At 37.1% G+C, this 23,218-nt stretch overlaps 1 pseudogene; it reads left to right on the forward strand.

The window, feature by feature from the left end:
* The first annotated feature begins 291 nt into the window (after window positions 1-291).
* On the forward strand, window positions 292-760 carry LOC138079640 (single-stranded DNA-binding protein, mitochondrial pseudogene; annotated as a pseudogene).
* Window positions 761-23,218: the final 22,458 nt, after the last annotated feature.

The following is a 23,218-nucleotide window of genomic DNA, read 5'->3' on the forward strand; positions in this document are numbered from 1 at the left end:
TGGTGAGAAAACTTATTTCTGTCATCCACCAACAATGGAGAGTGTTTACATGTCTTTGCAGACATTGTAAAACACAAGTTGAAGAGCTGCTTAGTTACAATACACCTATCAGGCCAATGCTCTGATAAAAGCAAACCCTGTGCAATCAAAATTAAGTTAAAAAAGAATATAAAAAGTTGACCATCGGTTCTTCCTTCTCGTGAGCCTTCATTCCCGGCAGCAGCCGGAAGTGATTCCCTGCCTGGAGGCTGTGCGGGCCAGAGCCTCAGAAAAAGACTAAAGATTAGATTGGAAGAAGAGAGAGTAGAAGCCATGTTTCGAAGACCTGTAGTACAGGTACTTCGTCAGTTTGTAAGACATGAGTCTGAAGTAGCTAGCAGTTTGGTTCTCGAGAGAGCTCTGAATCGCGTGCAGTTGCTTGGTCGAGTAGGTCAGGACCCTGTCATGAGACAGGTAGAAGGAAAAAACCCAAGTCACAATATTTTCCCTAGCAACAAATGAGATGTGGCGATCAGGGGAAAACGAAACCTACCAAACGGGTGATGTCAGTCAGAAGACAACATGGCATAGAATCTCAGTGTTCCGACCCTGCCTCAGAGATGTGGCATATCAGTACATGAAAACGGGGTCTCGAATTTATGTGGAAGGGAAAGTAGACTATGGTGAATATACGGATAAAAACAATGTGAGACGACAAGCAACAACAATTATAGCTGATAATATTATATTTCTGAGTGACCAGATGAAAGAGAAGCCGTAGACTGGACGATCCTTCTCTGGCCGGTGTTTGGTACAGTCTCATTTCCAAATCATGCTAGTGTTTATAGTTTCTAAGGACAAGAATTAAAATCCTCTTCATTATAAAATGAATGATAACATTTTCGTGACTATCACTCCTCTCCCCCTTTTTTTGTGCATACTTCTATTATAGCATTGAGTCAAGCACCACAGTGTTTTTGAGTATTGCTGTATGTCAGACATTTATCCCATGGTTGTAGACACTGATTTCCCTATCTGGTTTATAGACCAGAAGGCAAGGGCTGTATCTTTTTTGTGTACTTGCATGTTTAACCAGTGCTTTGCACAGAGTAGGCAATAAATATTGACACTTGAATGATCCCAATAGGATAATGAGCTTTAGCCCAAAGTGAAGGGGTTTGCTGAGCAGCGTTTAGTGTCTAACCTAAATAGTTTCAAGACTAAGCTACCTCAGTCCCGTCTTTTGTTTTTGGACAGTTTCACTAGTAGCATTTATGAAAATTTACCAGTGGTGAAGACCTAAAGTGCAACTGGGGATGAAGTTTTTCGTCTCCAGGAGGTGATCCAGGGGCTCTGGTTTCACTGTTTTCTATCTTTCTAAGCGCCCCTTCTCTGTCCTTTTAGTCTCGTGCGGCGCTCTCTCTGTTTAGGAAGCCCCTAAGCCACCTCTGGCACTGCGTCCGTAGGTTAGCGCCCCAGGTATGTGTCCCTTTAATTTTTCTACATGGCCTTCCTCTGTACATACTGTGTACACTTGGGTACACACAGTCACTTTCATTATAAGATTGTGAAGATCACAGAGCACTGATAATTTTCTAGTAACAATTATATGAAATAAACTCAGTGATTTAAATGCATCTTGCACTTTCTGAGGTTGGCATCGGCCCCTGCCAGGTGTGCGTGCTCATTTGCCGCTATGTTACAGAGGCTGGCTGCTGCTGGGCAGGTTGTCTGGTCACACGTGCATCCCTGTTCTCAGGCTCCAGCTCTGCCTCTAGCCCAGCCTGGTTATTTGTGTCCCAGGCTGTGTGTCCTCTCCCCCTGCCTCTGAGTGTGATGCTCACTGTAGCTTACATCCTGCTGGACTTAAACAAGAACCACATTCACACGTTATTTTATGGGCCCTTTGCTGTTTTAAGGTATTTTCTGCACACTTCAGCAGCTTTTTGTACTCATACTACAGTCTGGCTAATGAAAATTAGAGTTCCTTAGTTTATCCTTTTCATGCCAAGATATGGGAGAAAATTACTGTTTCCTCATATCAACCATCTTTAAACTTAATTTTTTTTTTTTCAGCCACCTTTTTCTTTTCTTTTTTCCTGTACTGGGACTATTAATCAACATGTTACATCTGCCCTCTTGGTTCCCACATTAAAACTATCTAGTGTTTTAGTACTCACTCCTTGACCCCACATTCCTTAAAGCAAAATTGTAAAGTAGATAAAATTTGTCTTTTGGGCAACGTTTTATTCTTGTCCTCAGCAAAGCTATTTTTATGCCCCTTCAAACTTGTAAGAGGTCATGCATATAAGTATTCCTATTTAAACTGGGTGATGAATCTGTGCTTTGGGAAAGGGACATGGTGAACAAAACAGCTTAATGGCCAAGTGATTCTGAGTCTGGGTGCAGAGGCCAGAGAGTGTGTCCTCCAGATCCTGTGAGCTGAGGGGCTCTTCTGCAGACTCCCACTGAAGTTCACTTGAGAGGCTCTGAGGTGGGCAGTGGGGCTTTCAGAATTAGGTGTTCAGGGTGGAGGCCTCAGCATGCATGTGATGCTACAGATCTGGGGGTCCACAACCTGGGGGGCTGTGGGAGCATCAATTCTGCTCTCCCCTGAAGGCAGCCCCAGCTGTTGAGAAACCTCCTGAGGTTCCCAGGCTGGTCTCGGAGGAGATGGAGAATCCAATAGCAGTCACAGGCTGTAGGGGTCTTCTAGTTTTGTGTCCTGCCTCTCCTTAATTTCATGGTCTTACAATGTCAGGGACTATACCTATAGAAGACTGCTCTGTGACTTTGATTTTGGGATTACATGTTAGTTTAATGATGAGTATGATATTCATCATTAAGTGTGGGAGAAGTGTGGGAGAACAGCATGTGTGGTTTGAAAATATATCCCGTATTTGGAAAAGAAGTAATTGATAATAGATGTATACCTCAAGTCTAGAAGGAGAAAAAACAAAATGTTCTGATGATCTCTGAATGGGAAGATTGTGTATGATTTGCTTTACACTTTTGTATATTCTTTTTTTTTTTTTTTTTAAGCATTGAGTATGTATTACTTTTATAATAAGAAATAAAGCTGTTTACATTTGGGGGAAACAAAAAAAGTTGACCATCTAGAAGAAATGTGTGTGTGCTCAAGTGTTGATAGAATGTGGAGGGTTGGAGGGAGTAGGGGTTTCAAATAGCTTGCCTTTCAAACAGAGGTGTGAGGATAAGTCATGATGGCTGTAAAAGTGGCATTCTATATGAATGTTTATATATAACATAAGAGTACAACACACAAAATTGGGGACAATTAGAAAAAAAAAAAATCCGCATAAAATAAACCTGATAGACTACTTTCGGTTGTCTGGTTGTGTCCAGCTGGCAGTTGAAGAGGAAAACTCCACTTGTCCTACATCTGAACTTAAGGAGTTTCTTTTCAAACTGTCTGAATGAAACAGGACTTGAGCAGATTTTCTAGATAGTGAATCAAATTCAATTTGATTTTGGAGTGGGATTTAAGAAACTCATGTTGAACATGAAATTATGTTAATATTTAACATTTCTTTGCACAAAATAGAATGAAATCAAAGCAAGGAAAGACATTTATAGGAAGAACAAAGGATAGTGGCCAGCTAGGAAAAATAAAAACACAAATGTATGCAGCATCAAATAAGTATGTGGATTATATAGAAAAGAAACTGAAGACATGGCTGGGGGGGGGGGGATTATTTTATGTAGGCTTAGTTTTGTTTCAATTATTTGTACTTAATCTGTGACTCTTCCCTAGTACTCAACTCCCAGAAAACCCATTTGCTAATAATTTGCCATATTTTCAAAAGTCTATTATAGTATTTTGAAGTTCTACACTAACATTTCTGTTTACCTAGTTAACTGAATAGTAACAGAACTTGTTGAAACTGTAAAATATTTCACACATTAAAAATAGAAACAAAAAGTCAGAGATGAGAAATCATGCATCTTATAAAGTTTCTTGAATAAGTAAGTGAAGTCGCTCAGTCATGTCTGACTCTTTGTGACCCCATGTACTATAGCCTATCAGGCTCCTCTGTCCAGGGATTTTCCAGGCAATAATACTGGAGTGGATTGCCATTTCATTAAATTTGGCATCAAGTCCTGCTTGTCCATCTGGAAATCCTGATCTGCCTTAAACAATGGTCATATTTTCTATTACTATTGTATATATATATATATATCAGAAAGATAATGAGCTCCACACAGTTTCCTCTAGTATTAACATCAAATATTTGAATAGTGAAATTGTTAACTTAACATTCAAAAAATGAAGATGATGGCATCTGGTCCCACCATTTCATGTCAAATAGATGTGGAAACAATGGAAACAGGGAGAGACTTTATTTTGGGAGGCTCCAAAATCACTCCAAATGGTGACTACAACCATGAATTTGAAATATGCTTGCTCCTTGGAAGAAAAATTATGACCAAACTAGACAGTATATTAAAAACCAGAGACATTATTTTTCCAATACAGGTCCATCTAGTCAAAGCTATGGTTTTTCCAGTAATCATGTATGGATGTGAAATTTGGATTGTGAAGAAATCTGGGCAGTGAAGAACTGATACTTTTGAACTGTAATGTTAGTGAAGACTCTTGAAAGTCCCTTGGACTGCAAGGAGATCCAACCAGTCCATCCTAAAGGAAATCAGTTCTGAATATTTATTGGAAGGACTGATTCTGAAGCTCCAATACTTTGGCCACCTGATGCAAAGAACTGACTCATTGGAAAAGACCCTGATGCTGGGAAATATTGAGGGCAGGAGGAGAAGGGGACAACAGAGGAGGAGATGGTTGGATGGTATCATAGTCTCTATGGACATGAGTTTGAGCAAGCTCTCGGAAGCCTGGCATACTGCAGTCCATGGGGTGGCAAAGAGTCAGACATGGCTGAGCGACTGAACTGAACTTAACTGAAGTATTCCTCCTTTTTTCACATTATTATAAACTTATTTTACTTCAAATTCCAAATATCATTACTGGTATATGAGTATATTAATATTTTATCCTTTTATCAAGCTATGCTGATTTATCAGTGCTAGTAATTATTTGATGATTCATTGATATTGTTTTTAACATATAAAATACCACATGTGAATATGATATTCCTTCCTTTACAATATAATAAGAAGGTACTATATTTACAGAAAACTACAGCTTTACTTGGAGAAGGCAATGGCACTCCACTCCAATACTCTTGCCTGGAAAATCCCATGGACAGAGGAGCCTGGTAGGCTGCAGTCCATGGAATCTCTGAGTCGGACACGACTGAGCGATTTCACTTTCAATTTTCACTTTCATGTATTGAAGAAGGAAATGGCCACCCACTCCAGTGTTCTTCCTGGAGAATCCCAGGGACGGGGGAGCGTGGTGGGCTACTGTCTACGGGATCGCACAGAGTTGGACACGACTGAAGCGACTTAGCAGCAGCAGCAGCAGCACCATAGCATTACTAAAACTAAAACCATAGTTACAAATAAATTATTTATTAATAGGAGCTTTGTATTTTATTTTTATTGCTCCTTTAGCATTTGATAACTGTCATATGGTTGCATGAACAGTATCTCAAGCAAATGTGGAACTACCTTCTTTTCATAGTTTCTGATTCTAGTCATTGCTCTGATGACCAGATATAGCAGTGGCTTCTCTTTCGACGCGAATGCTAGGAACTCTCTGCTAGGTTTTCATGTATTTGTAACTGTAGTTAGCCCATGGGGAAAATATTTGACCAATGGACTCTGGGAGAGGTGAATATATTCTCGGTTTTTCCTACCACCATACAAGATCTCTTCCCTCATAGCTCAGTACAAAAGTAAAGAATCAGCCTGCAATGCAGGAGACCCTGGTTCAATTACTGGGTCAGGAAGATCCACTGGAGAAGTGATAGGCTACCCACTCCAGTATCCTTGGCTTTCCTTTCTGGCTTAGCTGGTAAAGAATCTGCCTGGATTGTGGGAGACCTGCGTTCGATCCCTGGGTTGGGAAGATCTCCTGGAGAAGGGAAAGGCTACCCATTCCAGTGTTCTGGCCTGGAGAATTCCATGGACTGTATAGTCCAAAGAGTAGCAGAGTTGGACACGTCTGAGCAACTTCTACTTTCACAAAAGATCCCAGAATGCCTTTAATGAGGTGGCTCTTGAAATGTGTTGTGGAACCCCAAATCAGTTTCCCTTAGCAGTGAGCATGTGGGTGACATAGTCCAGGATGGGCTCTCTCCTTTCCTGCCTCAATCCATCCCTTGCTCCTGTTTCCTGGGGATGTATTAATAGTTCTCAATAATTGCCTCAGTCGCTGCTTTGTTGACAACCTAGTGTTAACTAAGTCAAGTCCCAGGTGATAGCTTTGCAAAAATAGTAGTAATTATCCTTAAGGAAACATCTAAGGTATCTCTAACCTGATGTCACCTGCTTCTTCCTGAGGCCAAATTGTAGGATCTAACCAAATACAATGTTAGGATGTAAAATAGTAGGGCCCCTTTGCTGAGTAAGGCATGAGAACACTGTTTCTCAGCTTTAAAAGTTAAGGGAAATAGATACCCTCTATTGTTGCATATAAGTAATCGCTTCATCAAATACATACATACACACACAAATAAATAAAAGCCACTTCCTTTAAAATCATGTTCATGAAGCTCTTCCTCCCACCTGAAAGTCTGTTTTGATTGGCAGAGTCCTTTAATTCCCTATTTATGTGGCCTTGGTAAGCCAATGGCATTGTCATACCTAGCTGGACGCATAATGTCAGCCATCCCATTTTTGAAATAGAAAGCTTACAAGCTTTACTCACAGTTAAGCACACATTATTTTACATACTTTAAAATGTGTGCCAGTCTCATTCTTGACAAACGGCATATGTGGGTTTGAGGTCACCATTATCCACATGGACAAGGAAGAACAGGGCGTGGCTATAGTTTCAGTAAGCATAGCTATAATTCCTACCATTTTATAGGATCAATTCTGGCATTTTGTAAAATCAAAATATGTGGTCATCATTTAAATTTTAATTCCATGGACACAAAGTGATATGAGAAAAGATGCCATAAGTCTATATGATGCTTAAATTATTTTAATCTAGATATAAAGCTTGTATTTAATAAAAAGGGTCAAAATAAATATTCTGAAATGCATCAATTAATATTTTTATCATAATGCATTATACTTTATCAGTTCTACATATTTTAATGGCTTAAATCTATGGTAATTATTTAAACTCAGTTTTGAGTGAACTTAAAGTACTCCTTCCAGCTATTAGGTAAAAAATTATATGGATTTTCTTCAGGGTTAACTATAAGGTTTTGTTTTTTTTTTTTTTTTTTTTCATATTGTAGAAGTGGGCTGAACAGGCAATTAGATTTGCACCCTCATCAATTGCAAAAAGAATGGCAAAGTGGCACAATGTCAAGTATATTTAAACCCCAGTACTTAGTTTGACAGACGTCATTCAATATTTAATTGGCATTTTTCCAACAAGTACATAAACCATATAAAATCTATAAGTTATCTGAGAGCAGATGTATCAAATAATTCATCTTGGGGTTCACCAGTGAGTGAAATTACTTAACAACAACATCTATAGGTTTAATTCAGTTTTCTTTTATGTGAGTTTGATTGCAATGGGCTATTTTAATCAAAAGTTACCCAGTACAACATTGAAAATTCAATAATGAAGAATTTCAGTTCTTCAGTCATCATTTTCAAATTGTTAGAGAAAGTCTTGGACTGTATACTTAAAACAAAAGCATATTCTTTCTCTTAAGTCCTTATTCCATTAACTGGAGAAGTGGCTACCTATTTAGGAATATGCTTCTTGGTGGATATTATTTGATTTTCAAAAGAATGTTAAAACTTCCTATTTTAATTGTTTGAAAATTCATACTGATCTACCTGAAACCAGATCTTTAGAGAAAACATAACCTTAAACTATCTACCTGCTCCTCAATTCTTATTGCAGTAAGTTTGAAAAAATAATATTTGTAGACAACTTTCTAAAATAATGTGTAGTGAAAGATTTCTCAACTACCTTAAAATGTATTCTTAGATTAAATGTATATCATCAAAGAGCCGTTTCCTTGGATAATCAGTTAGTCTCATAAAATGTACTGTATTAAAATTTAGTTTGGCATTATTCTATTGACCTACCTTAAGGAACACTGTGATAAATAACTCTATAAAAGCTTTATTATATAAACTTTAGCAATTATGTCAAGGCTATTTTCCAGCATCATTGTTCTTTGCAATGTGGTCTGGACAGGGGTCTGAAAGTAAATATATTACTCACTCATTCATGTCCCACCCTTTGCAAACCCATGGGGTTTTTTGGCAGAGCCATGGACTGCCAGGCTTCTCAGTCCATGGAATTCTTCAGGCAAGAATACTAGGAGTGGGTTGCCAGTCCCTTCTCCTGGGGATCTACCCAACCCAGGTCCCCTGCATTGCTGGCAGATTCTTAACTGTGTGAACCAGCAAGGAATCCAGTTCATCAAACTTCATTCCTAGTCCATGACTGAAGAAGAAAAATATTCAGAGTAAGCAGTTAGAAAATTATATGAAAATCTAGAAATTATGTAGAAGTTATGACAAAGTGAGTTTATATTTGTTGTAGAATTAAAAACAGGAGTTTTCAATATTTTAACTTTCATTTTCATTGTTTTTCAAGCACATTATCTACAATGATTAGAATTACTAAAAAGATGCCATTGATTCAAGATCAATGAGGATTGCACTGCCTCACACGGTGTGTTCTTTGGCAGAACTCATATAAAATTCCCATGGAATATTTCCCTGAAATACAATGACAAAATTGTTGCTTGCTTGTTTCTTGATTTATTTGTGCCATGTATTTGGATGATCTTATTACTAGAGTTTGAGACTTGTTTACCTTTGTCCCTTTAAATTGTTTTACATTTGTATCTGGTATAATATTTGTGTGTGTGTGTGTTTGTGTGTGTGTTAGCTGCTCAGTGTTGTCCAACTCTTTGTGACCCCCATGGACTCTAGCCTGCTAGGCTCCTCGGAATTCTCCAGGGAAGAATACTGGAGTTGGTAACCATTCCCTTCTCCAGGGGATATTCCCAACCTAGGGATCAAACTCGGGTCTCCTGCATTGCAGACAGTTTCTTTACCATCTGAACACCAAAATAAATATCTGGCAAAGAAGATGAAATTTTCATGTATTCTGAGAACTCTATTTTGGCTTGAAACTTCCATTTCTTTAGATATAGAAACAAATTTACAAAGGTGATCAAATTGCTAGAAAACCTTGGACATATACACAAATTCTTCTAATATTAAGTTGTCTCTGAAACTGTAATACATGACAAGTTAAAGTCTCATTATATACCATAGAATCTTGAAATTAAAGCCTGGAGGCTGTGATAAACATATGAGGAAAAAATAAAAATATGACTCATTCAAATTTTCTGTTTACACATGTTGATGTGTGGCAAAACCAATACAATATTGTAAAGCAATTAGCCTCCAATTAAAATAAATTAATTAAAAAATATTTAAAAGTAGCAATTAGAGATATTTGCTTGTTTCTTTTAGCTAAAACTTATCTCACAACTTCTAGGATATGCCCCTTTCTATTTTAAGGAATTTTTAAAGTAAAAAAAAATTGTATATTACCATTCCTTAAAATTTTGTGTAGGATTTATTTCAGTGTTAGATAATTGTTTTTGATAAATATATCTTTATGAATGACATTTCTCTATATGCACAAGTTGTATTCTGCTTGTTTCATTTACTTTCATAGTAAATGTTTTTCCAGGTGTGGCAGCACCCCAAAGTGATTCCGAGTGACCACTCAACTGTATAATCCTCCCCAGTAGAATGTGGGCAGCCCACTGGGTTTGTTTCTATTCAATTAAATAGTGCATTTTTATATTTACATTGTAAAGTTTTAATTATATTTTCAATTCAAGTATGTATAATAACCTTTTATTCATCTCTATTTGTTAGTTATTTACTGTCTTTTTGTACAATTTTATAGTGTTTTTGTTTGAGCTTTTGTGATATTATTTTGTTTTTAATGTAGGCCTATCATATTTTTTTTTATATATGCTCTATATATTATGTTATTTATAAATGAGATTCTTTTCAAATATTTTTAACAGGCTATGACAAGATTAAAAGTTAACTTAATAGCTATATTTTTAAAAATCTATTTAGCTTTAGCAGTTTTTTTTTTTTTAATATAAAGAGGAAGGCATACTTTTACCTCTATTTCATTGTTCGTCTGCTTGCTTTTTACCATGTGTAAGGAGTACTATTCTGCACAATAGATTAAAAGAAAATTAAAATTACTTAGTAGAGAGTGTGCAATTGTTTCTAAAATAGACAGTGCCAATGCTAGAATTTCTTATTCTTAGTTGTAAACTTTCAATGTATCCTTTGTACAGATAAAGTGTCCACCATGCTTATTTGTTTGCTGACCTTGATCTTGACCCAGCAAATGTAGTTGGGGACTACAGTCATCAGTTAATTCTCCATTCAGTTATCTATGACTTTTTGAATACTTTTGGCATATGACTCAAAGCCTGTGACCTTTCATAATTCTATCTGACAATAATGTGTTCATTCTGATTTTCAGCAATGAGCTTTATGATTTTCTTCAGAATGACCCACAGTAATAACTATTATGTTAGCAAAACATTACAATTTATTCCAATTTTATTGTGCTAAAATGAACACAAGTTCATTTTAAACCATCATTTTAAGTGTACCCTTTACTAGTATTAAGTACATACATATTGTTGTGTAACCACTATCACTGTTCATTTTTAGAACTGTTCGCCTTCCCAAATTGAAACTCTGTACCCATTAAACAATAACTCCCCATGATCCCCATCCTTCCAATTTCTGGCAACCATCATTCTACTTTGGCTTTTCAGTTTACTTTTGTCTTTATGTATTTACCCCTCTGCAATGTGGGAGTCCTGGGTTCAATCCCTGGGTTGGGACGATCCCCTGGAGAAGGGAACGGGTACTCACTCCAGAATTCTGGCCTGGAGAATTTCAAGGACTGTATAGTCCACGGGGTTGCAAAGTGTCAGACACGACCGAGTGACTTTCACTTTACACTATTTACTCTTCATATAAATTTTTTTTTTTCTTTTTCTCACTGGTTTATTGTGAAATATCCACATAATATCCACAATGTTCATCTGTGTAGTAGCATGTGGCAGAATCTCGTTCCTTTTAAAAGCTGAATCATCTTCCATTATTTATAGTTGCCACATGTTCTCACCCATTCATCCATCACTGGACCTTTGGGTTGCTCCTACTTTTAGCTGTTTCTACCATGCTACTATGAAATGAGTGTGTAAAAATATCTTGATAAGACACTTCTATTGATTATTTTGGGGAATATACTCAGAATTGGGATTGCTAGATCATATTCTAATTATATTTTTAATCTTTTGAGGATCATTCATAATTTTTTCCAGAAAAACTGCACTAATTTACACTTCTCCCAAGAGAGTACAAACACCAATTTCTCCAAATTATCACTGACATTTATTTTAGTAGTCACCCTAGTGGGTGAGAGAGATTGCATTTTAAAAAACAATATTCAGGGACTTCCCTGGTGGTGGAGTGGTGAAGAACCTGCCTTGCAAAACTGGGAATGTGGGTTTGATACCTGGCCAAGGAGCTGAGGTCTTCCTGCTTGGGCAACTAAGCCTATGCACCACAACTGGACAGCCTGTATGAACTTCAACTACACAGCCTGTGTGCCACAGCCAGAGAAACCCATGTGTCACAGCAGAGACCCAGCCCTTGAAAAGCAGATTGTTTTCTCAGTTACTCATTGCAACTTTGGTCTGTATTCTCATTATGCTCATTTAAATTAGTGAAATTCATTTCTCTTACTTAGAAACTTACAGAACAAGTTCTTCTACCCAAATTCTTTAACCCAAAATCCTGTGTTCTGTCCACCATGCATTTTACTGTGTCTTCGGTGTCCATGTGCCACACATAAGGGCACTAATAACCTCAATGATTTACCTAAAGTGGCAGTATTTTAACTGCAATTGAATTAATGATAAACTCTGAAGCTTTAATAAAATTAGAGAAATTCCTGATTGAATAGTGTGTACCAGTTTTCATGTTTTTCTCCACATTTGAATGCAGCCAGTTAATTATTTTCAATTACTTTTCAGAGAAACATAGCAGGAAGCAAAACCACATCTTCAGTGCTCTCAGTAATAGCCTGACACACTGCTTAAAAAGAATCCCAGCTGCGTCATTTCATAAGTCATATGTTTGAAAGCGTCTGCTGATTTTTCTACATGTGGGGAATGGTTTTGCCTTATTTGCCATTCCAGCTTGAATTTTTTTGAAACATTCTGCTCAAAGAAAATTTCAAGCAATAAGCCCTTTTCAGAAATCAAGCATGCCTGCTCTGTATAGAAAGGAATGTCACCGCCAGCAAGCATTTCCTTGGAGGAGTTTGCCTTTCATGAGAAAAATGTACTTAACTTTTTTTGTTCTTTCTTGGCTCTTGCAACTTACTGTCAAACAGCTCTGGGGTCACTGAGGCACACTCCAAGGAATGATTGGAGCTGCTATTAGAAGTCCTTCTGAAAGAAAGATAAACACTTGACAATGTCATATGGCAGGGCAGTTCCTCAGTGTTGTAAGGAATATGAAGTTATAATTACAAAAGAAATTTCTGCATTCTGAGTATCCACATTTTCCAGTTGTGCATATCATCAATCCTCCACAGACTTATCCAGGTCAGTTGACAGCACTCTAATAGGAAAAACACAGGTTTTACAGTTTGCGATTTTTACAATACAATGAGATACATCAGCAGATTAAAAATTCTGTAGTTCACAAGACTGTCTGCCATGTTTTCTCATTTTCTATATATTCCTCTGTTTACCATATGCATTATTTCTCACCAGAATTGGCAGCAGGATATACTTCATGTTACATTACCTTTTCTAAAGAAATAATCAAATTCTGTATTTATGATCTCATATAATTAGTAGAGGGAAAATATAGTCGGACTTAGAAAGCTAGTGCTAAAGAAATTAATATAGTAAAAACCAAACTCCAATTCACTTATATATTGAGGTAATTCGTGGTTTAAAAGTCCCATTATTTGGAAGTTCTGAAAAGCAAGTGGTTACTCATTAATTAAATTTCTCCTTGAAATATATTTATTATTATATAATTATATTAATATTAATAATATTATATAATAATGTAATATAATAATTATATAATAATATAATATATAATAATATTATTATTATATGTTATATAAATATATTAAAGTAGGCAATATCTTAAATACATTAAGCACATTAAATAATATACAATATATTTTTAAATATTTTAAGGTTTAAGAAGACAATAATCAAGTGTGATATCAAGAGAAGTGTTTCTTAATCTGCCTTACCTTCCATGTACATTTACTCCAATGGAATTTTATTTTGAAACATGACGGAATTCTATCATGGGTCTCCATCCCCTGTGGGTCTCTCCCTGAATCCACTAATGAAGATATTTTTCTTTTTCTTCCAAATACTAAAATCATATTGAAGAGATTTACTGGCTGCCAAATTTATAAGTCAGTCCCAGACTTCTCCCTGAGATGCTACCCTGGGTCTCTCAGATTGCTTAGAACTGCCATTCAGACAGCTATGTGACATATCAAACACATCATGTGAAAAGAGTCACTCTAATCTTAGCCCAAGATCCTTCCACATCAGCTTTCCTCAATCCTGTGCCTGATTCCTTCATACATAGAATTGTTCAGGCTCACAGCTTTTACTCCATTACTTTTTCTGACATTATAAATCCAAACTGACAAATCCAAAGGAAATATCACCTTTTTTATAAAAATACATTCATAATTGATTTCTCAAGGGTCCTTGTAGTCTGTGACCTTGGTCCCTCCTCTGATCATGGCCATGATCACTATGTCTCATCTCGGTTATTGCCTTGGTCTCCTAATGGTCTCCACTCTCCCTCCACTAGACACTTTCATCTGGGCAGCAGTCTGATCTACAGGTTATTGTTCTTGCCTCTAGCTTGAGAGGTTGCAGATTCAGATCCCGGATGAGCCCCCATGATGAAAGGTTGTTGCTGAGCAGTGAAAGATGCTGGGATTCTTAGCATACAGAAGGGAGGAATTCAATCTGGGGCCAGTGACGAGGTTTGATCACTCAGAGATTTTGTGTAATAAAGTTTTATTAAAGTATAAAAGACATAAAGAAAGCTTCTGACATAGACATCAGAAGGGGGTAGAAAGAGTGACACCCTGCTAATCTTTAGCCAGATTTTACATAGCCTCTAGTAGTGATATATAGTAGTGTAGTGAAGTCTCTCAGTCGTGTCCGACTCTGTGACATCATGGACTGTAGCCTACCAGGCTCCTCCATCCATGAGATTTTCCAGGCAAGAGTACTGAAGTAGGTTGCCATTTCCTTCTCCAGGGGATCTTGCTGACCCAGGTATTGAACCCAGGTCTCCCACATTGTAGGCAGATGCTTTTACCATCTGAGCCACAGGGAAGTCACATAAAGGTAGATAAGATGTACAATATGCATATAATCAAATATATAGTACTACAGATCGTGATTGCAACCATGAAACAAAAAGACGCTTACTTCTTGGAAGAAATGTTATGACCAACCTAGATAGCATATTCAAAAGCAGAGATATTACTTTGCCAAAAAATGTCCATCTAGTCAAGGCTATGGTTTTTCTAGTAGTCATGTATGGGTGTGAGAGTTGGACTGTGAAGAAACCTGAACACCAAAGAATTGATGCTTTTGAACTGTGGTGTTGGAAAAAACTCTTGAGAGTCCCTTGGACTGCAAGGAGCTCCAACCAGTCCATTCTGAAGGAGATCAGCCCTGGGATTTCTTTGGAAGGAATGATGCTGTAGCTGAAACTCCAGTACTTTGGCCACCTCATGCGAAGAGTTGACTCATTGGAAAAGACTGATGCTGGGAGGGATTGGGGGCAGGAGGAGAAGGGGACAATCGAGGATGAGATGGCTGGATGGCATCACTGACTTGATGGATGTGAGTCAGAGTGAACTCCAGGAGTTGGTGATGGACAGGGAAGTCTGACATGCTGCAATTCATGGGGTCGTAAAGAGCTGGACACGACTGAGTGACTGAACTGATCTGTAGTAGTGTAATGAAGTCATTCAATCATGTCCGACTCTTTGTGACCCCATTGAGTGTAGCTTACTGGATTCCTCCATCCCTGGGGTTTTCGAGGCAAGAGTACTGGAGTGGGTTTCCATTTCCTTCTCCAGGGGATCTTCCTGACCCAGGGATCAAACTCAGGTCTCCTGCATTGTAGGCACATGCATTTACTGTCTGAGCCACCAGGGAAGTCACATATAGCCTCTAGCAGTCTGCTAATTAAAGAAAGGAAATGTCTCAGGACTAAGAGACTGGCACCAGGCCCCTCATCCTCAACATGGATTTTGAGATAACACTGGCACAAGGTGAGTTGTCCTGGGCTATAAAATGATTAACATGAATCTTGAAGAAATGCCGGTTTGCAAACAAATATAGGCTCATTAACATAGCTTAAGAGAACATTTGCATGAGTAAAATATACTGGTTTGTCAAGTCCATTCTTAGTATTAGGGGAATAGACTTGAAGATAGAGTCTAGGGTAAACACATAGTTCATTAACATAGCTTAAGACAAACATTTCCACAAGAAAAACATATTGGTTAGCTCAAAGTTTGAGAAAAGTTAAGTTCAGGTGGAGCTAAGTGTCCTCATGGCAACACAGAATTTTAAAAGAAATCTCTTTAAAAACACACTAACATTTGTTTGTTTTCTCCTGCCACTTAAGAGAGAGATTAAAAATGTCTGACGCTTGCATTCTGTTTCCTCCTTTTGAAGACCCCAGGCATTCCTTCTTATTACCCACTCAGCATGCTTTTTCTCCAATTAAAGATCATTTAATTTTTTTCTTGTTAAATCAAGAAAAAAACATCAGTATCACAATACAGTTGTAAAATCAGAAGAACAGAACTTTGAACTTAGAATTTGGTTCAAATTCTGAATACACTGTCTTAGCTATACAATCTGTGATTTCAGGTTTAATGCCAAATCACAATTTATTTCTCTATAAATAAATAGAATGATATCCACTGCAAATATGCTATGAGATTTGTAAAAATTATTTATGTAGTTTTTCTAAACTGAAAAAAAAAAAAAAAGTCACTTTTCCCCTTACTCTTGGTCTCTTTTTTAAAAAGGAATAAGCTATTATTTTTACCATGCCATAGTATATTGTAGAAGAAGAAGAAGAGTACATTGTACAAAGGATACAGTAAACTTAAACAGTTAACAGTTGACTAAATTCATTGGGGTGGGGGAAAAAGTTATGGATGGTTTTAAGAGTTTTGGTGTCCAGGTAGGGGGATGCTTTTGTCAAGGAAGAGCCCTTAGAATTTGCTGGCACTATTGCAGAGCCTTTGACTGTGTGAATCAGAACAAACTGTGGAAAATTCTGAAATAGATGTGAATACCAGACCACCTGACCTGTCTCTTGAGACACCTGTATGCACGTTCAGGAAGCAACAATTAGAACTGGACATGGAACAACAGACTGGTTCCAAATAGGAAAAGGAGTACATCAAGGTTGTATATTGTCATCCTGTTTATTTAACTTATATGCAGAGTACATTGTGAGAAATGGTGGGCAGAAGGAAGCAAAAGCTGGAATCAAGATTGCCAGGAGAAATATCAATAACCTTAGATATGCAGATGAACCACCCTTATGACAGAAAGTGAAGAAGAACTAAAAAGCTTCTGAATGAAAGTGAAAGAGGAGTTGGAAAGAGTTGGCTTAAACTCAATATTCAGAAAACGAAGATCATGGCATCTGGTCCCACCACTACATGGCAAATAGATGGGGAAACAGTGGAAACAGTGGCAGACTGTATTTTTCGGGGCTCCACAATCACTGTAGATGATGACTGCAGCCATGAAATTAAAAGATGCTCACTTCTTGGAAGGAAAGTTATGACCGACCTAGATAGCATGTTCAAAAGCAGAGACTTACCAACAGAGCTCCATCTAGTCAAGGCTATGGTTTTTCCAGTGGCCATGTATGGATGTGAGAGTTGGACTGTAAAGCAAGCTGAGCACTGAAAAATTGACTCTTTTGAACTGTGGTGTTGGAGAAGACTCTTGAGAGTCCCTTGGACTGCAAGGAGATCCAACCAGTCCATTCTAAAGGAGATCAGTCCTGGGTGTTCATCGGAGGAACTGATGTTGAAGCTGAAACTTCAATACTTTGGCCACATTATGTGAAGAGCTGACTCATTTGAAAAGACCCTGATGCTGGGAAAGATTGAGGGCAGGAGGAGAAGGGGACAACAGAGGATGAGATGGCTGGATGGCATCACCGACACAATGGACATGGGTTTGTGTGGACTCCCGGAGTTGGTGATGGACAGGGAGGCCTCTCCTGCTGCAATTCATGGGGTCACAAAGATTCAGATACAACTGAGAGACTGAACTGAATTGAACTGAGTGGTAAAGAACACATCTGCCAATGCAGAAGACATAAGGGATGTGGGTTTCTTCCCTGTTTTGGAAATATTTCCTGGAGAAGGAAATGGTAAACTATTCCAATATTCTTGCTTGGAGAATCCCATGGACAGGAGAGGCTGGTAGACTCTAGGCCGTAAGGTTGCAAAGAGTCAGACATGACTGAAACAACTTCACAAGCACTTAAGTGCATGAAGAGATATCAATTAAGATGTAGAAAAATAAATAGGAAAACATCTAGAAAATAAAAATAATTATAAACTTGAAGAGAAACACATATGAATTTGTAAGGTTTTGATGGAGTGTGTGAAAACAATAATAATTAGATATTTTAATTTGATTATTATTTTATGAAATTATTATGTTACAAAATTGTCTCCACTATATATATAATGGAATGTATCACACTCTACAGATTTGAACAAAAACACATATGCTATGCTTCAAATACAGTTAATGGTTTTGTTAGGGGAAGCACACTGACTGAAACCGCCCACCGGTAGTCAGGCTCTCTGGTAACCAATTTCATGATTTGTTTTACGGAACTAATCAGCAACCACCAACTAAAAGAGTTCAGGAAAGGTCAAAAGGAGACACTGTGTGTCCATCCACTTACAAGAATCCCTCTCACCAGCATTCATCTTGGCTGAGCAATGTGTGCACCACCAGGAAGGACTCTGAATCAGAATGATTGTCCAAGGATAACTCAGAAACTGATGCCATCACCATAAAACTCAAGACCACTAGTCACATGCCAGAGCAGTTCTCCTGGATTCCCTTACCCTGCTGCTCTCTGCCTGGGTGCGTTCTTCCAATAAAGTCTCTTGTTTGGTTAGCATGTATCCCCTTGGACAATTCTTTGCTAAGTGTTAGACAAGAGCCCGCTCTTGGATCCCTGGAGGGGGGGGGGTCCTCCTTTCTACAACAATTTTTAAGGGAATACTGAACTATAACTCCACAGTGTTTAAAACAATTATTATAAATTTTTAATTAAAATAATATTGACTCAAAAAATACAGAAAATGGCTGAGTGGATTAATTTTTAAAAAAAATCTAGAAATATGCTGCCTACAAGAGACTCATTTTAGTTTTAAGACACAAATAGATTGAAAGTGAAGGGATGGGAAAATGTACTCCATACAAACAGCAACCTTAAGAGAACAGGAGTTGCTCTACTTACATTGGGTAAAATAAGCCTTTTTGTCAAAATTGATCACAAGACAAAGAAGGTAACTATGTATCAATAAAGATGTTAATTCATCAACAAGATAAAACTAATATAAATATATATGCTCATAACACTGGAGTGGCTAAACATGTAAAGTAAAATGTAACTGATATTTAGGGAGAAATAGGCAGCAATACAATAATTGTTGAGAACATCAAGATAGATTAGATGTTGAACCATAAAACAAGTCTTCCCAAATTTAAGATAGAAATCATATACAGTTTATTTTTCTATTAATACTAGAGTGCTATAAAATTAGAAATCAGTACTAAGAAGAAAAGTGAAAAATGCACATATAGTTGGAAGCAAAATGACACACTTGAACAATCACTGGGTTAGGAAAGAGACCTCAAAGGAAATCCGAAATTATCTTGAGACAAACAAAAATAAAAACACAAGTACCAAAATATACAAGATATAGTAAAGCAATTGTGAGAGGAAAGTTGAGAGCAATAGATGCCTACATTAAAAAAAAAATGAAAATCTCTAATAAATAGCTTAAGTTTACACCTCAAGAAATTAGAAAAGAAAGAATGAACTGAGTCTAAAATTAGAAGAAGGAAAAAAAGGAAAAAAAAAAGAATAAATGAAATAAAGACTAGAATAGTCATAGGAAAAAAAATAATGAAACTGAGAGTTGTTCTTTGAAAACATTATATATATATATATAGTGTGTGTGAGAGAGGCTCATCTAAGATTTGTAAGTGAATAAGGAGACAGTCTAATTTGACGTCACATAATTACTAGCGCTAGTGGTAAAGAACCCACCTGCCAATGCAGGAGACATAAGAGATGTGGTTTTGATCTCTGGATCAGGAGGATCTCCTGGAGAAGGAAATGGCAACCCACTCCAGTGTTCTTGCCTGGAGAGTCCCCATGGACAAAAGAGCCTGGCAGGCTACAGTCCATAGGGTTGCAAAGAGTCAGACATGACTGAATCAACTTAGCACACCACAACAATTACAAAGTATCATAAGAAGCTACTATAAATAATTATACACTTGGAAAACAGATTGAATAACCTGGAAAAAAAATCCATAAATACTGATAAACAGATATTCTACTAATGATGAGTCATAAAATAGAAAATCTGAACAGACTCATAACAACTAAGGATACTGATGTAGTTATCAGAAAACTCTCAACAAAGGTAAGTCTAGGACCAGATATTTTCACTGATGAATTCTACTAAACATTTAATATAATTAATGCAAGTTTTTTCAAACTCTTCTAAAAATTTAAAGAGGAAGAAATACTTCAAAACTAATTTTATGAAGTTACCATTACACTGAAACCAAAGCCATATAAGGACGCTGCAAGAAACGAAAACTATAGGCTGATATCTCTAATGAAGGTAGACACATACTTTCTCAGCAAAATTATAACAACTAAAATTCAGCCATACATTGAATGAATCATACACCAGTGATCAAGTGGGACTGTGCCTGGAGTGCAAAGGTGGTTCATCATATACAAATAAATAAACAAGGTACACCCCAATAGAAGACTGAAGGATGAAAATCATAGGATTCTCTTGATAGATGCAGAAATAGGGGTTGAAAAAATCAACACCTTATTATGTTAGAAGTTCACAACAGATTGGTTATAGAAGGAACAAAAAGTTTTCAATTTTGATGTAAGAATCATGCAAACATAACATATTTGGCCTACTTCCTAATAAATATGCTATAAAACATTACCATAGTCAGAACTCAAAAGTTTCACTTTAAAAAATTAAAAGTTATTTCTGCTTTTGGTAATGAAAATTAAACTGAAATAATTATATTCTTTTTTACTCTTTATATTTTAGAAGTAAGAATATGTCTTCTGAGTCAGCCATCTATTCTCTACTACTCTTGGTCCCTGGTTGTAGAGTAGAATGAATTTTTAAGAAGGAAATTATTAGAAGTTCCTGTAAATTGAAGAAATGGCTAGTCTCACACTTACTGACTACTACTGGATTTAATGTGCATTAAACTTGGTGACTGCAAACCTCAGGGTATTCAGGAAGATTGCAAAGTGTACCGAAATCCTCTCGTGCATAAATTTGAAGGAAGAAATGGCAACCCAGTCCAGTATTCTTGCCTGGAGAATCCAATGGACAAAGGAGCTTGGTGGGCTACAGTCTATAGGGTTGCAAAGAGTCAGACATGACTAAAGTAACTAAGCACACACATGCATAAACAATTTATCATACATTGGAGAAAGGGCATGACTAGATACTATTATGCAATTATTTTCAAATGTATATAGATATTCATGTTGAAGTTCATTATTTTTCCCAAATAAGTGGCAAACTCTAAAAAATAAGAAAAGAACATATCTTGACATGGTAAAGGTCATATGTGATAATCTCATAGCTAACTTTATTCTCAAGTGTAAAAGACTGAAAGTTTTTCATTTAGATAATAAAAATATCTTCTGCAAATAGAATGTGTATATGTAATATATGTTTATTTTTTATGTATAATTCAACTTTGGGAAAGAAAGAATTTCTGGCATTTGTGGCAATATGACGTTCCTTGAGGGTATTACGCTAAGTGAAATGCCAACCAGAGAAAGACAAATAATCTTTAATCTTGATTATATGTGGAATCTGAAAAAAAGAGAAAAAAAAGTCAAAATCATAGAAACCTAGGAGTATTGTAGTTATCAGAGTCAAGGGGTGTGGGAAAAATTCTTCAAGGACAAACTTCCAGCAGTGAGATGAATAAGTTTGAGGGATCTAATACTCAGCTTGGTGGTGACTATAGGTAACAATATTATATTATATGCTTGAAAGCAGCTAATAGAATAAATGTTAAATGTTTTCACCATACACACATGCATGGCTTCCCTGGTAGCTCAGAGAATAAAGAATCGGTTGCAGTTCAGGAGATCTGGGCTCAATCCCCGGGTCTGGAAGATCCCCTGCAGAAGGGAATGGTTACCTGCTGCATTATTCTTGCCTGGAGAATTCCGTGGACTGAGTAGAACTCCGGTGGGCTACAGTTCATGGGGTCAGAAAGAGGTGAACACAACTAAGCAACTTAATACACGCACACACATAATCGTGAGCATGATGAATGTGCTAATTATCCTACTGTGGCGATCATTTAGCAATACAGTTATCAAATCTTGTTCACTTTAAATTTATACAATATGTTAATTATATCTCAATAAAGCTGAAAAATTCTTCATAAGAGATGCCTTTGTCCTAGTTTTTTAAATATTCCTCCAGGATATAAAATTCACCCAGTATTTTTAGAAAAGATGTTATTAAAGATTTTGAACTCAGCAGTGACAGGAAATGGCAAACAAGAAAGAAAAGTCTATTTCTATGACTATTATATTCCAGCATGATTAACAAGCATAAAGTAGTTATTTCTAATTGCATTTTAAAATAACATTTGTGCCTAGTGTTACAACAAATGTTGCTGACAAAGCCTGTAAGTCTATTTCCTTTACCTGGTCTTAAGGGAATTGGAAAGATTCTTTAAAATAAACCATTGAATTAAAATTTAAAAAATGAGTAGATTTTCACTTTTCAAAATAATGCTGGTAAAGGGCTTATTTCAAAGAAATGGCATCTCCACTAAGCATTTGCTAGAGTGCCTCATAGAAACAGGAGGATAGAATCTTCTTCAGAATGTTTCTTCTGGCATCACAGATGTACGCCTTCCCTATTGAAAAGTGGTAGTTTTATGTGTGGGGGGAGGGGGAAGGGGGGAGGGGGGGGCCGTGGTGGTGGGGGAAAGTTTACTCTTGTGAATAAAGCAGGCCTTAGTCTATACATTTATACTATAAAAAATATCTTGTTTTTCTTCTTCTATTTTGAATTTCAGGCAAGGAGATTGATTCCTTTGTTTGCTTTTATCTGGCTCTGCAAATGTAGATTTAGGAATACTTCTTTTAAGGGAAGATTTGCAAGGTAATATACGGAGAAATATAAATACAAAGGTAGATTCAAGTAGTTCAGTTCAGTTCAGTCACTCAGTCGTATCCGACTCTTTGCAACGCCATGAATCACAGCATTCCAGGCCTCCCTGTCCATCACCAACACCTGGAGTTCACTCAGACTCGTATCCATTGAGTCAGTGAGGCCATTCAGCCATCTTATCCCCTGTCGTCCCCTTCTTCTCCTGCCCCCAATCCCTTCCAGCATCAGAGTCTTTTACAGTGAGTCAACTCGTCGCATGAGGTAGCCGAAGTACTGGAGCCTCAGCTTTAGCATCATTCCTTCCAAAGAAATCCCAGTGCTGATCTTCTTCAGAAGGAACTATTTGGATCTCCTTGCAGTCCAAGGGACCCTCAAGAGTCTTCTCCAACACCACAGTTCAAAAGCATCAATTCTTCGGCGCTCAGCCTTCTTCACAGTCTAATTCTCACGTCTATACATGAGCACTGGAAAAACCACAGCCTTGACTAGACGGACCATAGTCGGCAAAGTAATGTCCCTGCTTTTGAA

The sequence above is a fragment of the Capricornis sumatraensis genome, chromosome 5 (assembly GCF_032405125.1).
Source record: "Capricornis sumatraensis isolate serow.1 chromosome 5, serow.2, whole genome shotgun sequence".
NCBI classification, from domain to species: Eukaryota; Metazoa; Chordata; class Mammalia; order Artiodactyla; family Bovidae; genus Capricornis; species Capricornis sumatraensis.